The sequence below is a fragment of the Sapajus apella genome, unplaced genomic scaffold, assembly GCF_009761245.1.
Source record: "Sapajus apella isolate SASKATOON/1434 unplaced genomic scaffold, GSC_monkey_1.0 scaffold43, whole genome shotgun sequence".
NCBI classification, from domain to species: Eukaryota; Metazoa; Chordata; class Mammalia; order Primates; family Cebidae; genus Sapajus; species Sapajus apella.
Window position 1 is genome coordinate 8,675,671 of NW_022436983.1, and position 14,993 is coordinate 8,690,663.

A 14,993-nucleotide genomic window follows, 5' to 3' on the forward strand; every position below is an offset into this window, starting at 1 on the left:
ACACACACACACACACACACACACACACACACACACACACACACACACACACACAGTTGAGGGTGTTCTTTTATCCCCAGGTGACAGAAGGGCACAGACAGGTAAAGAAAGGAAACCAAGGCCCCATGGCTGGGAAGGGACACAGCTGGGATTCGGACTCGGGTTACGTGGCACTCATTAGCCTGGCAGCCTCCTGCCTTTGGGATAACGTCGAAAATGTGAGCATCTGCCCCCACCCCCAGAGCTTTCCAGGTGGGATCATGCATGTAAAATGCAAAATGAAGCCTGTGGGTCCGGTAGGCACTGGTTAGCTCTTTTCATCTCTGTTGCTCCAACTGACAGCAGCTCTGGCAACTTGTGTTTGGGGGTGTCGGTCAAAATCCACTCATCCCTTTGGGGGCCATGAATAGATTCATTATCTTGATTGTGGTGATGGTGTCAGGGTGTCTACATACGTCAAAGCTTAGCTCATTGTGCATTTCAAATTACCGGCAGGTTATCCCATACCAATGATATCTCAGTAAAGCCGTTTTTTAAAAATAAAGCAAAGGTCAACCAACAAAACAAAAATAACCTGTTTTGTCCAATGGGGCGGCCAAGTGAGAGGGGCCCAGCACCCTGTGTGATTGTTTTTCAGGCAGTGTCCTTTATGTTCACATTCTAGCAAGAAAGAGAGCTGGGAAAAAGGGGTGGGGGACAGGCATTGCCTTCGGGTCATCAGCTTACCCTTTCCTGGTCTCTCAGCTCAGGATCACCATGCAACCTCTCACTCCCATCCCCCTGCACTGGGATACTGTTCCCCAGCTGTGCCGTAAAATGCACCTGCCTGCTGTACCACTCCCTTAGGTAGGGACCTGGGTTCAGCCTCTGCCCACAGGTGTCACTCACAGTGTCCCCTGCCCACATACACATACCTGTTCAGCTCCAGCAGCTGCAGGCTGCATCGGTCCTGGCCCCTGCTGGGGGAAGCATAAAGCCAGTCCTCCTTTGCTGCTTCCTTCTCCTGGCCTTACAGGATATTTCCTCTGAGCGTCTTGTGTTCTAGGCTCTGTGGAAGGTACTGGGTATACCTAGGTCAAAGCCAAAGCCAGGTGAACATACCTGGGGCCTCATGTGCATGATCAGAGTGACGATGATGCCATCAGACCGGCCAGCCTCACAGTGCTGTCCCTATGAGCACATCCTGTATTTCATAAACTCTAAAAGGTGCACTTTTTGCATTGCAGCACGTCTGAAACCCGCGCGTTTCCCCGTCACAGTTAGTTGGCAGTATTCTTCCTTCCTTGGTGGCCCCTAAATCATTGGTACATCTCGCTCTGTCACCCAGGCTGGAGTACAGTGGCACGATCTCAGCTCACTGCAACCTCTGCCTCCCAGATTCCAGTGATTCTCCTGCCTCAGCCTCCCGAGTAGCTGGGACTACAGGCGCATGTCACCACACCCAGCTAATTTTTTATATTTTTAGTAGAGACGGGGTTTCACCATATTGGCCAGGATGGTCTTGATCTCCTGACCCCATGATCTGCTTGTCTCAGCCTCCGAAAGTGCTAGGATTACAGGCGTGAGCCACCGCGCCTGGCCTCTTGGTGCGTCTTATACCGGCCAGCTTCATAGATCTTAGGACGCTCACAGCGCAGAAGAGGCTGGCACTGTGCAAATATTGTTGCAGAGTGAAAGAAGGTGGAGAAGGAATAGAGAAGGAATACTCCAGATCCACGGGTGTGGCTCTCAGCTTTGCTACTTTCTAGCTGTTACCATCTTGGACAAGTGACCTTACCTCTCAGAACCTGAGTTGCCTCATTTGTGGAGTGGGGGCATTAGAGTTTACTTTTTCAGGGTGTTTTGAGAATCAAATTAGAGATATGTGTAAATCCCCTGGCACAGGGCCAGGCACTTTGCAGGAGTTTGGTCATTTTGTTTGCCATCTTCAAGGAGATGAGATGGTGTCTCATCGAAGTCAGCCTCTGGGAAGCTAAGTCTGGGGTCAGAGGTGCCTCTGGCCCTGCCGCTTGTTGTGGGATCTTGCTCCATCCTTAGCATTAGATGGGGCGTCAAACCCTGCCTGAAGCACTCATTGACCATGTGAGCAAGTCACTTATTAATAGATCCCATGCCTCAGTTTCCTCATCTGTAAAATGGGCGTAATAATAGTATCCATCACCTGGCATGATTGCGGGATTAATTGAATCTTGGCACTTAATCACACTCATTGCTGGGCATGAGCCAGGCACTTGAGAATCCACTTCTTATGATTGCCATTAGTAAAGGTGACTATTCTTTGGAGCTGGTGATACAGAGGTAAATATGCCCAGGTCGCTATTTTGAGGTCTCGCAGCCTCATATTCATTGGGGAAGATACTATGCCAACCAAGCCCAGCCTGGGAATGAGGGGCAGCATGGCCGACCCTTATCCCAAAACACACGAGGGTCTCAGGCACAGAGACCTGCCACATATTTTACAAAGGCACTTTAATTGCTTAAAATCATCCCTGGTTTTATTTGGAAAAGACATGTTTTTAATCCATTCCACAGATTCTGCCTTTGCAGCTTACGGGGCGTGGACCCAGCCCCTAGGAGTCCAGTGTGACTCATTACGGACCGCATGCCAGTGTTTGCAGGACAGTCACCGGGCAGATGCCATCTGTCGCTGCTGTGTGCCCCCTACTCTACACCCCCTCCCCCCCAGACCACCCCCGCCAACTCTGTCCCATTTTCCCTGGGCTCCAGGTTAGCCAGAATTGTGCCCACCCTTTCCTGTTTTTTTTTTCTGAGTTTAAATTTTAACTTAATGAGGGGCCAGGTGTGGTGGCTCATTCCTCTAATCCCTATAAAAGGGGATTTTGAGCACTTCAGGAGGCCAAGGCAGGTAGATCACTTGAGGTCGGGGTGCAAGACCAGCCTGGCCAACATGGCGAAACCCCATCTCTACTAAAAATATAAAAAATAGACATGGTGGCACACACTTGCAGTCTGAGCTTCTTGGGAGGCTGAGGCAGGAGGATCACTTGAACCCAGGAGTCGGAGGTTTCAGGGAGGTGAGATTGCGCCACTGCACTCCAGCCTGTGTGACAGAGCAAGACAACTCCGTTTCATTAAAAAAAAAAAAAATGTAACCTAAAGGGCATTAGTGTTGGCACCCCAGCAGCAAGCAAACGGATGCCTCCGGTATTGTTTCCTGGGTGACAGGACAGACGTCTCAGCGGGCTCCAGTGGCACTTACAGTTTTGTTTCCCCTGTGCTTTACCATGACACTGGTCCCTGGGCAGATGTCCAAGCAGCTCTTAGGATGGCTGGAAACTTGAAGATCTGAGTCTGCGCCTTCAGCCCTGGGACTTTGAGCTATGTCAGAGACACTTCCTGCTGCCATGAGACTCGGGATTCTGGGGTGCTCTGCCAAACCCACTCACGGGCCAACCCACAGGCCCCAGCGAACCCTTCATGGATAAAAACCAAAGGCCAAGGCTGTAGCATTTACAAAACACTTTTGCATCCAGTATCTTGTTTCAGCAAAGGAGGATTCTCATGGCCAGGAGTAAGTCTGGAGGCAGATGACCCAGGCCTCTGGGCCAGGGGATGTTTCAGCTAAATCTTTGCTAGGCTTAGGGAAGAGAGGAACCCGCTCACCCCTGCAGAGGTTTGGTGGTAACCTAGCAGGTCCCTTGCATGCAGCAACAGCTGGCGAAGTTCTAACTGGTTTGGACTGGATGGGAGCAAGGAAAGCCCGGGCCGGGCAGGTCCCTCCCGACAGCAAGCCAGAAAGGGCAGGATCTTTCTCCTGTCTTTTCCCTCATCATATTTTATATTTTATCCCATCCACAGGGCTGATCCCCAGGTGTCAGAGCGGAAGCAGGTGGGTGAGGCAGTGATATCAATCACTCATTCATGCCACAGATATTTACGGAGTACCTACTATGTTCCAGGCACTGTCCTAGGTGCTGGGGATATAGCAGTTGACAAAACAGATCATAAGCCAGAGAAATAAGTAAAATGTACGACCTGGTAGTTGGTGCTTAGTGCTAAGGAGAAAAATGAAGCCAGGAAGGTGAGATGTGCCAGGAATTGCCATTTTGGAAACTTCCAGAGAAGGAATGATGATACTCATAATAACAATCTCAGCTATCAGTGGCTCACGCCTGTAATCCCTGAACTTTGGGAGGCCAAGGCAGGTGGATCACTTGAGGTCAGGAGTTCAAGACCAGCCTGGCCAACATAGTGAAACCCCATCTCTACTAAAAATACAAAAAAAAAAAAAAAAAAAAATCAGCTGGGCATGGTGATGGGTGTCCGTAATCCCAGCTACTCTGGAGGCTGAGGCACGAGAATCATTTGAACCCAGGAGGCAGAGGTTGCAATGAACAGACATTGCACCATTGCACTCCAGCCTGGGCAACAAGAGTGAAACTCTGTCAAAAAAAAAAGAAAGAAAACAATCACAGCTGTATTTATCAGTACCCTCAAGGGGCCCAGCCCATGCTAGAAAGCGGACAGACACTCATGTAACCTTTGGTAACAACTCAGAGTTAGCAGGCCTCAGGAGCCAGAGCACTGGGTGAGGGGCTGGAATGTTACGAGTAGGATTATCCCCATTTATCACCAGTGAGCTGCAGAGGCAGGATTTGAACCCAGAATGGGCACTCCAAATCTGGCGGGGTTTTTTAAGAGCTAGGAATGTAATGTTGCAACAGTCTTGTGAGGTGCAGACATCGTGGCCCCCAGTTCAGCACACTGCACTAGGCTGGGAGGGGGGTAGGGAGTGCTTTGAGCCCAGGGCTCTCTCGGGCCTCTCTGTTGCCCAGGCTGGCCACGTCTGGACCCAGGAAGCAGGAGGAGGTCCCAGGTGGGGGGCTCAGGCAGAGCCCTGGCGGGATGCAAGGTGGGCTTGGCCAGCTGACCCCTTGAGTAGCAGGAGCCCTCTCCTTCCTTCCCTTCCTGGTTTCTGCTCTGACGGGCAGGTAGCTCACCTGCCTGCCTTCATAACAGATGTCTAGCAGGCCCTGCAAAGTGGATAATCCCACAGCGGAGGAGACTGGTAACAGCGCACTCATTTCCGGCTTGTGCATGCTTGCTAACAAACCTGATTGCCGCCGCCCATTGGACTTCTCAGCTTTGATTTGCATAAGGAGTTTTTTCCTGAGAGAGTTATCAGTTCATCGCATCTGCCATGTGCAAAAGGCTTGGGTCCCATGAGCACAGGAAGGGAGCCGTGCTGTCACCCAGCCTTGGCACCAAGGCGGCCCCTGCAAGCGAGATTGGTCAGCCGCAGAGTCTCTTGCCAAGTTCTAGAGCAGAGATCGCCTCCTTCTTCCTTCTGTTTTAAATAAAATAACTCTTTTGCCCATGAGGCCTGCTGAGGCTCCTGGAGGCCTTGCTTGTCTTGAACTCATGGCCTCTGGAAGTGGGTAGCTGCCTCCCTTGGAAGCTCGGCCCGAAGCTTGTCGCTGTGAGCCCAGCGCTTGGGCCACACCTCACCATCCAGATGGCACCCCTTCGGAGTCTGAAGCTGTGAGTCTGAAGTCCAGGCTGCCAGAGTCGTGAAGGAAAGGGTTTTCCCCAGCTGATTAGTGTCCTGAGGTGGCAGGGGTGACAGTGGGTCCTGCTGGACTCTGCGGGTCTCAGGCAAGCCTGAGAGCAGGAGGCCTTGCTGCCCAGTGGCAGGCTGACCGAGGCTAGTCATTTAACCCCTCCGAGCCTTACTTTCCCATTCATCAGATGGGAACACTGGTACTCCCTAGGTTGTGTGAGGTGAGTGAGATAGCTGTCATAGGGACAGCCAGGTTTGCAGAGCACTTCACTGTTTGCAGAGCTCTTCAGAAGCCACTTCATCTGACCCTTTAAACCCCTCTGGAACAGGCAGGGTCAAAGGCCAGAGGTTTTGTGACCTGCACAGGGTTCCATAGGCCCTCTAGCCCTGGCATGTGGCTCTAAGTCTAAGGCTCTTTCTAGCTTGTCCCATATGCCTTCCAAGTTCAAGGTCTATGTAAGGCACTGTTATTATCCTGAGAGCCAGCCCAGGTTTCTCAATGGTCCCTGTGGGCTGGGGAGCCCCCGGCAGGGGCAGCAAAGTCACAACAGGAGCAGCAAGGCTGAGGTCCCATTCCCCTGCCCGCCACAGTCCTTAAGGTCTCATCACTTAGTGTCGTGTGTTTGGGCGGTAAGTAGCTCAGTTCCTGTTATTCCCCCCTGGACAATCAGGCAGGAAATTCCTCACTTTTGTTTCCTTAAGAGGTCAAATACTTTTCTCTCTTGCAGAAGTAAATAAAGCCTGTGTGCTGAGTTGGCAGTTTTGCACATGAGCCTGCCCCCTGGGGTAAGGCAGCAGCCCCCTTCCCTCTAGCCTTAGGTAGCCCTACCCAGGGGCCCAGGGGCACCAGGAAATTCAGGCAGCCTACGCCCAGGCACTGACAGCCCAGGTGGCATCCTGGGCATGGCCTGCAAAGGCAGGAAGATTTTTATTATTTATTTATTTTACTTTTAATTTTTCTTCATTTATTTATTTTTGAGATGGAGTCTTACTCTGTTGCCCAGGCTGGAGTGGCACAATCTCAGCTTACCACAACGTAGAACTCCCGGGTTCAAGTGAGTCTCCTGCCTCAGCCTCCCCAGTAGCTGGGATTACAGCTGTGTGCCACACCTGGCTAATTTTGTATTTTTAGTAGAAATGGGTTTGCACCATGTTGGCTAGGCTGGTCTCGAACTCCAGACCTCAGGTGATCCGCCCACCTCAGCCTCCTGAAGTGCTGGGATTACAGGCGTGAGCCACCACACCCGGCTGGCAGGAAGATTTTTAAAGCACACGCAGGGCTACAGCCTAGGATAATGTGCAAAGAGACTGTGCCTGTTTACAGAAGCACCAGTCCCGTTCCCCTCCCGCACCCAGAATCCCCATAGAAGAGAGGGAGGTCACTGTGTGACAGTGTGCTTGTTGAGAATGCAGGCATGTGCCATCCCAGCTCCCAGAGCATGCTGAGGACCAGGAAGGACAGGAGGGTGGCCTGGGAACAGGCAGGCCCAGAGTCACAACACCGAGCACCTTTGCACACATGGCTCCCCTTGCTCGGGCTGGGGTAACTTGTGCTTCCACGACTGCAAGGAGCCGAGTCCTCTCGCTAAGCCCACAGCAGTTGAGAGATGTGTTGGAAGAGGCTGCTTTGAGCACCCATTCAGACAGGACAGCTGTCAGAGCACAGGACAAGCCTGCAGAACCCACCAACACTCAAGCTCCACAACTTGGACCACTGGGCAGAGACATAAAATATCTTCTGCTAGCCTTGGTGAGTTTTTTTTTTTTTTTTTTGAGACGGAATCTTGCTCTGTCTCCCAGGCTGGAGTGCAGTGGTGTGATCTTGACTCACTGCCGCCTCCACCTCCCGGGTTCAAGTGATTCTCCTGCCTCAGCCGCCTGAGTAGCTGGGATTATAGGCACCTGCCATCGTGCCTGGCTAATTCTTTAGTAATTTTTAGTAGAGACAGGTTTTACCATCTTGGCCAGGCTGGTCTTAAACTCCTGACCTCATGATCTACCCACCTCGGCTTCCCAAAGTGCTGGGATTACAAGTGTGAGCCACTGTGCCTGGCTGGTGGCACTTTCTATTATGAAAAATGTTATATACAGAAGTGAGTAGAATAGTAAAGGGCATCCCAGTTACCTATTACCTGACCGCAAACATTCATCGACCCATGGCCAGTTCTGTCTCACCCTCCACTTCTTCCTCCCCATACTACTATTTTGAAGCAAATCCCAGATACATCATGTCATCTACAAATATTTCAATATAGATCTATCAAAGATATTAAGAAACATAACCTCCAAACTATCATCTCACTTGAAAAAATGATCAGATACTGTTATTCAAATTTCCTATTGACTCATAAATTCGTATGTTTTAGACTTTGTTGGAATCAGGATCCAAATATCCACCCAGTGTGATTAGTCTTAACGTCTTTTAAAGTGTGTTTTAATCTAGAGGCTCTTCTTCCTTCCTTTTTTTTTGGTTATCCTTGCTAATTATTTGTTGAAGGAAACATGTTGTTTGTCTGGTAAGTTTTCCAGGGTCTGGAGTTTGCTAATTGCATCCCCATGGTGTCTTTAACAGGTTCCTCTGTCCTTTGAATTTCCTGTACATTGATAGTTTGTCTAAAGGCTTGATCAGATTCAGACTCATTTCTTTACTGATTCTTTTTTTTTGCAAGACTCCTTCAAAGAACATATTGGGTCCTCCTCTCCAGAGGCACATCCCATCTGGTTGTCTTGCTTTTGTGATATTGGCAGCCCAGGACCTGCGACACCGGAATCCAGACATTCCGCAGAAGTAGCAGAGTGGCAGTGTTCTCTTCTCTCATGAAGCTCTTTCCATGGAGTAGCTAGAACCCTTCTGTAAACAGACTTCCCATCATCTACTGTTTGTTTACCCACTGGTAGAGTTCAAAAAAGAAAGCTGGGTAATTAACTTTTCTCCCTTTATTTACCAGTCAGAATAATAAGTTAGCGTCTCCACTTTCATCACTAATTTTAAAAGCTTCCATCATCTGGAAATGATTCAAGCAATATATTTATTGAGTTTCATGCTTCAGTAGGCTTAACAATTTACAAAACTCAGATAACCCAAATGATGAGTTCACCAAGATAGCCAAGGGTGTTAGCAAATGTAGATACTAACATGTTAATAAACAGAGTACACCCACTGGTTCAGTCTTTGGAGGCAGATTGGAGTTTGATTCCCGCTTTGCTGATGAGAAGACTGAGCCCCAGAGGCTGTGAGCTGCCCTGCTTAGGTAGCCGGTTAGAGTAAGATCCCAGGTGCTGTGCCTAGAAGCAAGGGCAGAGGTAAAGTGATCATCTGCTCATGTTACTTCTAGATCCCACGGCTCCTGGCTAGATTGAATAGGCTGTCCCCTCTTTTGCTTCTGAAATACCCAGGGGTCTGGCAAGATCCCAGCTCTGAGGACACAGAATGCCAGCCACCAGAACATGCAGCCTTGAGAGGTGGTTGTTTACACTTTTGCCCATTTCTCAGAAATGTGGGAGAAGCTCTCTTCCCGGACGTCTTTCCAGGGATCCGGCCAGCTTATGCTCTCTGACTCCCCCACCCCCAACCCCAAATACTCATATTCTCATGGCCTGTATTGTGTACTTACTGCATTGATTTTTGCTAAAGGCCTTTGTTGTCTTTGTTTCTGTGTTAGCAGGGTGCCAAGTCACCATGCTTAAAGCTGGTAATGAAGTTTATCTGAATGAATGAGAATGAACAAAAACATAGACTTTCGTCTCATCCATTTGTATTTAGACCCTTCTTTCTGACCTTGCCATAAATCCCTCGAGAGCAAGGATTCTTGTGTACTCATGTAGCCAACACTGGGCACTCAGGGTTGGGGGCGGGGCACTATTTAGCATTTTTAGGTCCAGAAAGAGGAAGCAGGAGTGGGAAGGCAGGTGGTGGACACGGCCAGGCCAGAGCCTGCAAGCCGTCTTCCTCTGTGTGAACGAGTTTGCTCCTCCCAGCACCCCTAGGGCTGCCTGAAGGTGGAAGAGCCTTTCTGTACATCCCCAGCCTCAGACTGCATCCGTACCGTGAGCACTGTTACAGGTGCCTTGCAGGCGGAGTGGTCTCCTAAGGAGGAGCTGCCACCATTTCTCATTTTACAAATGAGGAAACAGAGGCCCAGAGAAATTAAGACACTCTCCTGGCTGGGCGCAGTGGCTCACGCCTGTAATCCCAGCACTTTGGGAGGCTGAGGAGTGCGGATCACTTGAGGTTGGGTGTTTGAGACCAGCCTGGCCAACATGGTGAAACCTGTCTCTACTAAAAACATAAAAATTAGCTAGGCATGGTGGCAGGTGCCCATAATCTCAGCCAGTCAGGAGGCTGAGGCAGGAGAATCGCTTAAACTCGGGAAGTGGAGGTTGCAGTGAGCCGAGATGGCGCCACTGCACTCCAGCCTGGGCGACAAAGCAAGACTCCATCTCAAAAAAAAGACACTCTCCCAAAGCCACCCAGCTAGTGAGCAGAGGAGCCAAGACTTGAACCTAGGTGGCCAGGTGCAGAAAGTTATTCCTGCCACCTGCTCCAGTTTCTCGCTAGTAGAGAAAGAGGCCTCCCAGAAGAAACTTCCACTGCCTCCCATGGGGACCTGTAGGACCAGTCCATACACTCCAGACCTCAGTGCTGGAAAAGTTGCCCCAAAAGACCCAGTGAAGCCCAAATCTCCCATTGTGAGCAAGGAGGGGGGTTGGAGGGCAGTTGCTGCCTCACCGCCGGGTTGATGCGACACCCACACCTGCAGGAAGAAGTGCTCTCCTCCCTGGCTTTTTGCCCTAGGTTTAAACAACCCCAGTTTCTTCCGGGCCCTCAATGCAAGGCACAGCATAGGAATCAAGGAGGTAAGAAGACACACACTGAACATAGATCCTCTTGAAAACCTCTGCACAGAAAATTATGGGAACATGACCAAGCATGGTTGCTCACACCTATAATCCCAGCACTTAGAAGGCCGACATGGGCGGATCACTTGAGACTGGGAGTTCAAGACCAACCTGGCCAACATGGCAAAACTGTGTCTCTACTAAAAATGCAAAAACTAGCCAGGTGTGGTGGCGCACATCTGTAATTGGAGCTACTCAGGTGGCGGAGGTATGAGAATCATTTGAACTGGGGAGGCAGAGGTTGCAGTGAGCTGAGATGACGCCACAGAACTCTAGCCTGGGCAACAGAAAGAGACTATCTCAAAAAAAAAAAAAAAGAATGGGAACAGTCAAGCTCACTCCATCCCAGCCCAAGGCACAAGGTGTGGTCCCAGCGTGCACCCAGAGGCTCAGCCAGCTTCCCGGCTGGGAGCAGTTCTTCCTGACCTTCGGTTTAGCTAAGCTCAGGCGATGCTGAATTGAGTGTGGCTTCCCAAACACGCCAGGTTTCCGCAGGTGTCCGTGGATTTGCAATAGGGCCTCCCTCCTGTAGCCTCCTCTGCCTTCTGGCCTCTGCACCTGCACACACCTCCACAGTGGTCATTTTCAGTGCTTCCGCAAATATTTATTTAGCACCTTCTGTATGCCAGACCCTCATTTTAACGCTGCGGGAATAGCAGGAAACAAAACAGGCAGACTCCTCACCTCTGTGTCGTTTATATTCGAGTTGGGGAGGGGGAAGCTAGACAGTAAACAGGTAAACGCAAAACAGATGATGTCAGATGAAAAAAAGAGCATTAGATAAAAATTAAGTATGGAAAGTAAACAGTGCTGGGGGAATCTGGCAACATGGCAGTTTTAGAGATGGGAGAACAGGACCGGGCATGGTGGCTCACGCCTGTAATCCCAGCACTTCGGAAGGCCGAAGTGGGCAGATACTTGAGGTCAGGAGTTTGAGACCAGCCTGGCCAACATGGTGAAACCCTGTCTCTACTAAAAAATATATAAAAATTAGCTGGATATGGTGGCATGCACCTGTAATCCCAGCTACTTGAGAGGCTGAGGCAGGAGAATCACTTGAGCTGGGAGGCAGAGGTTGCAGTGAGCTGGAATCCGCCACTGCACTCCAGCCTGGGCGACAGAGCAAGGCTCTGTCTCAAAAAAAAAAAAAAAAAATAGATGGGAGAATAGTACAGATAGCTCCAAAAGGCTGATGAGGTGTGTGAGGACCTGAAGGAGGCAGGAGAATGAGCCACGTGCATGGGATTGGGGGGAGGTGGGGCAGGGGTATTTCAGGCAGAGTGGATGGGAAGTGCAAAGGCCCTGTGGCGTTCTAGAGAAATTGTTACTCTGCAGTTCGGAAATTCTTTGCTTGCTTGTCTCTCCATTTACACAGGGAGGATAAAAGTAAACCTGTGGCCAAGAGCCTCATGAAACTGGAGCTCATTCCAGAGGAGAGTTTTGTCTTAGGCTGAGCAGAAACTAAGAACCGAGTTTGCTCTCTGGTCCAAGAAAAGGGCTGAAATCTGCCCTTGGTCCTTCTGAATGAGTCTCGAATCCTTCAGGCCGCCTCTACCCAAGTGCCCCCAGAGCCATCCACACCTGCAGGATTCTGGGAGGCGGGGAGAGAGTTTGTCTAAGAATCAGAAATCTGTGATTTGGACCTCTGATTCATTTGCGAGGAAGTGACTTCTGCTTTCTGAGCCTCAGTTTCTGCATCTATGAAGTGAGCCTGTAGGTTCCCACCCTGCCCACATTGCAGGGTGCTTCTAAGAAAGATTGGGAAACGTTTTCTCAAACATAGTGCTCCTCACAGAGGCTGGATATGGTCGTCATTGCTGCTGCTGTTGGTTTTTTGGATAATTCTATCACCTTCAGTGTCAGACCCTCTCCAGACCTAGCAGTCCCCAGATTAACCCTTCAAGCTCTGCTGGATGAGCCTCTCATGGCACGGCATCTCCAGCATGTTGGAAGAGAGCCCTAGAACCTTGCCCAGGGTTTCTTGTGTGGGAGAGCATCTGCTGACACCCATGGAACTCTGGCATCTGCCACTGTCCAGAAAGCCTTCCTCCCAGGAAGAGTCTTGGCACATACCTCTTGCTGCCAGCAATTCTAAAGGGATGGTCAGGCACTCAGCTTGTGGGGCTGAGGCCATTTGTCCCGCCTTCCGTGCCCTCACCCTTCCTGGCTCTGGCCACATTGTTTTCTCAGGTCATGAGAAATGAGCCTCTGAAGGCCGGTGCTTCTCTGCTATGGGACCTTGGCTGCATGACCTCCCCTCTCTCTGCCTCAGTTGTCCCCGCTATAAAATGGGCATCATAATAGTTAATAATTATAACACCTCCTTTATAGAGTAACGTCAAGGATTAATAAGATGTAAAGTTTTAGAACACGTCTGACACACAGTAGGAACTAAATAATGACTGCTTTTTTTTAAGTTGATAAGAACTTTAAAAACTGATGTTTTTAAACTTTGTTTAAAAACTAAGCTCATGGCCGGGCAAGGTGGCTCATGCATGTAATCCCAGCACTTTGGGAGGCCAAGGGAGGCAAGTCACCTGAGGTCCGGGGTTCAAGTCCAGCCTTGCCAACATGGCAAAACCCTGTCTCTACTAAAAATACAAAAATGAGCTGGGCGTGGTGGCTAAAAATACAAAAATTAGTCTCCGCCTCCTGAGTTCAAGCGATTCTCCTGCCTCAGCCTCCTAGGTAGCTGGGATTACAGGTGCCCACCACCACGCCCAGCTCATTTTTGTATTTTCAGTAGAGATGGGGTTTCACTATGTTGACTAGGCTGGTCTCGAATTCCAGCCTCAGGTGATCCACTCACCTCGGCCTCCCAGAGTGCTGTGATTACGGGCGTGAGCCACTGCACCCAGCCTTGAGAGTGCACTTGATTTAAGCCCTCAGATTGTGGCAATGTGTAGCCCCAGCAAACTGACACAGTGGCTTCCTACTTCCCTGCAGAGAAACCTCGGCTTCTCTGTGCAAGGCCCCTCCCTGACCTTCACTTCTAGAAAGTACTGAGCTCTTTGCTGCCTCAGGGCCTTTGCACGTGCCCTTCCCTCACATTCTTCCTCTCTTGGCATGTGCGGTTGCTTCTCCCTCTTTCGGGCCTCACAGAGGTCTTCCCAGGCTGTGCCAGCCGCAGCCCACGATTCCCGGGTTACTTCTCATCGCTGACCTATTGTGTATTTAAATAATTGCATTTAAATAATAATTAAACATGTGTCATGTGCTTATCTGTCTTCCTAGCTCCAACATATTCTCCATGGGAATAAAGACCTTATCTGTCTGGCTGGGCTGATGCCTGTAATCCCAGCACTTTGGGAGGCAGAGGTGGGCGGACCACTTGAGGTCAGGAGTTCAAGACATGCCTGGCCAGTATGGTGAAACCCCGTCTCTACTAAAAACAGAAAAATTAGCCAGGCATGGTGGCGCAAACCTGTAATCCCAGCTAATCAGGAGTCTGAGGCACGAGAATCGCTTGAACCCGGGAGGCAGAGGTTGCAATGAGCCAAGATTGCACCACTGCTTTCCAGCCTGGGCGATAGAGCGAGACTCAGTCTCGAAAAAAAAAAAAAAAAAAAAAAAAAAAGACCTTATCTGCCTCGTTTACCCAGACTCCCCAGCTGCAGCTCAGTGCCTGCCACAGAGTTGCCCATAGCAAGTTTTTATTGAATGAATAAACATAAACCCTTCTATTAATAAGGCTGTGGCTAAGTCCTATTTATCTTGTTCTTGACCTAAGAGATGATTCGTTGTCTTGCAGATACTTTTGCAGATACTGTGATCTTAGTTTTGTATGACTGAATTTAAAGCCTTAGAATTCAGGCTGGGTACAGTGGCTCATGCCTATAATCCCAGCACTTTGGGAGGCTGAGGCGGGTGGATCACTTGAAGTCAGGAGTTCGAGACCAGCCTGGCCAACATGGTAAAACCCCGTCTCTACTAAAAATACAAAAATTAGCCCAGCATGGTGGCAGGTGCCTGTAATCTCAGCTACATGGGAGACTGAGGCAGGAGAATTACTTGAACCTAGGAGCCAGAGGTTGCAGTGAGTCGAGATTGCACCATTGCACTCCAGCCTGGACAAGAAGAGTGAAACTCCATCTCAAAAAAAAAAAAAAAAAGCCTTAGAATTCTGGGGGATACCCCCATGTCACCCCTACAAACCATTTGCACAAGCCTGCCTCTAGGATGTGATCATTAGAGCAAACACTAGCTACTCCTAGTAGTGAGTTCTCCATTCATGGAGGTGTGCAAATTTTCACTATACTAACTCATCAATCTTTGCCATTTCCAAGAACCCCATGGGGTCTTTGGGGTTCTCCCCTCTGATCTCCCTGGCCTCCCCCGAGCCTGCAAACTCCCTTTTCTCCCTCTCCGCTTTTCTGGGCCACCGTTTGAGCTCTTTTCGCAATAAGACAAATCAAAGTCTATCTCAGAAGTCTAAAGGGTGTACATCAACTCACACATATAATTTTACTGTGACATAGTTTATCAGTCCTGAACGTATATTTAGTGACAAGCTTGGCTAATCTTTCATCTAATTATACTCATTAACATTTAAATATGTAATCATTAATATATC

The 14,993-nt window shown here is 49.6% G+C and overlaps 1 protein-coding gene and 1 long non-coding RNA gene across 10 annotated transcripts in view; both read left to right on the top strand.

The window, feature by feature from the left end:
• Nucleotides 1-10,729, top strand: part of LOC116566592 — a 12,087-nt gene extending 1,358 nt beyond the window's left edge. Inside the window, exon 2 of the long non-coding RNA XR_004275928.1 lies at nt 10,584-10,729. This is a non-coding gene — a long non-coding RNA (uncharacterized LOC116566592). The remainder of the gene's footprint in view (nt 1-10,583) is intronic.
• Nucleotides 1-14,993, top strand: part of KAZN (kazrin, periplakin interacting protein) — a 1,289,243-nt gene that overhangs the window by 1,144,722 nt on the left and 129,528 nt on the right. The gene's annotated exons all lie outside the window — the stretch shown is intronic.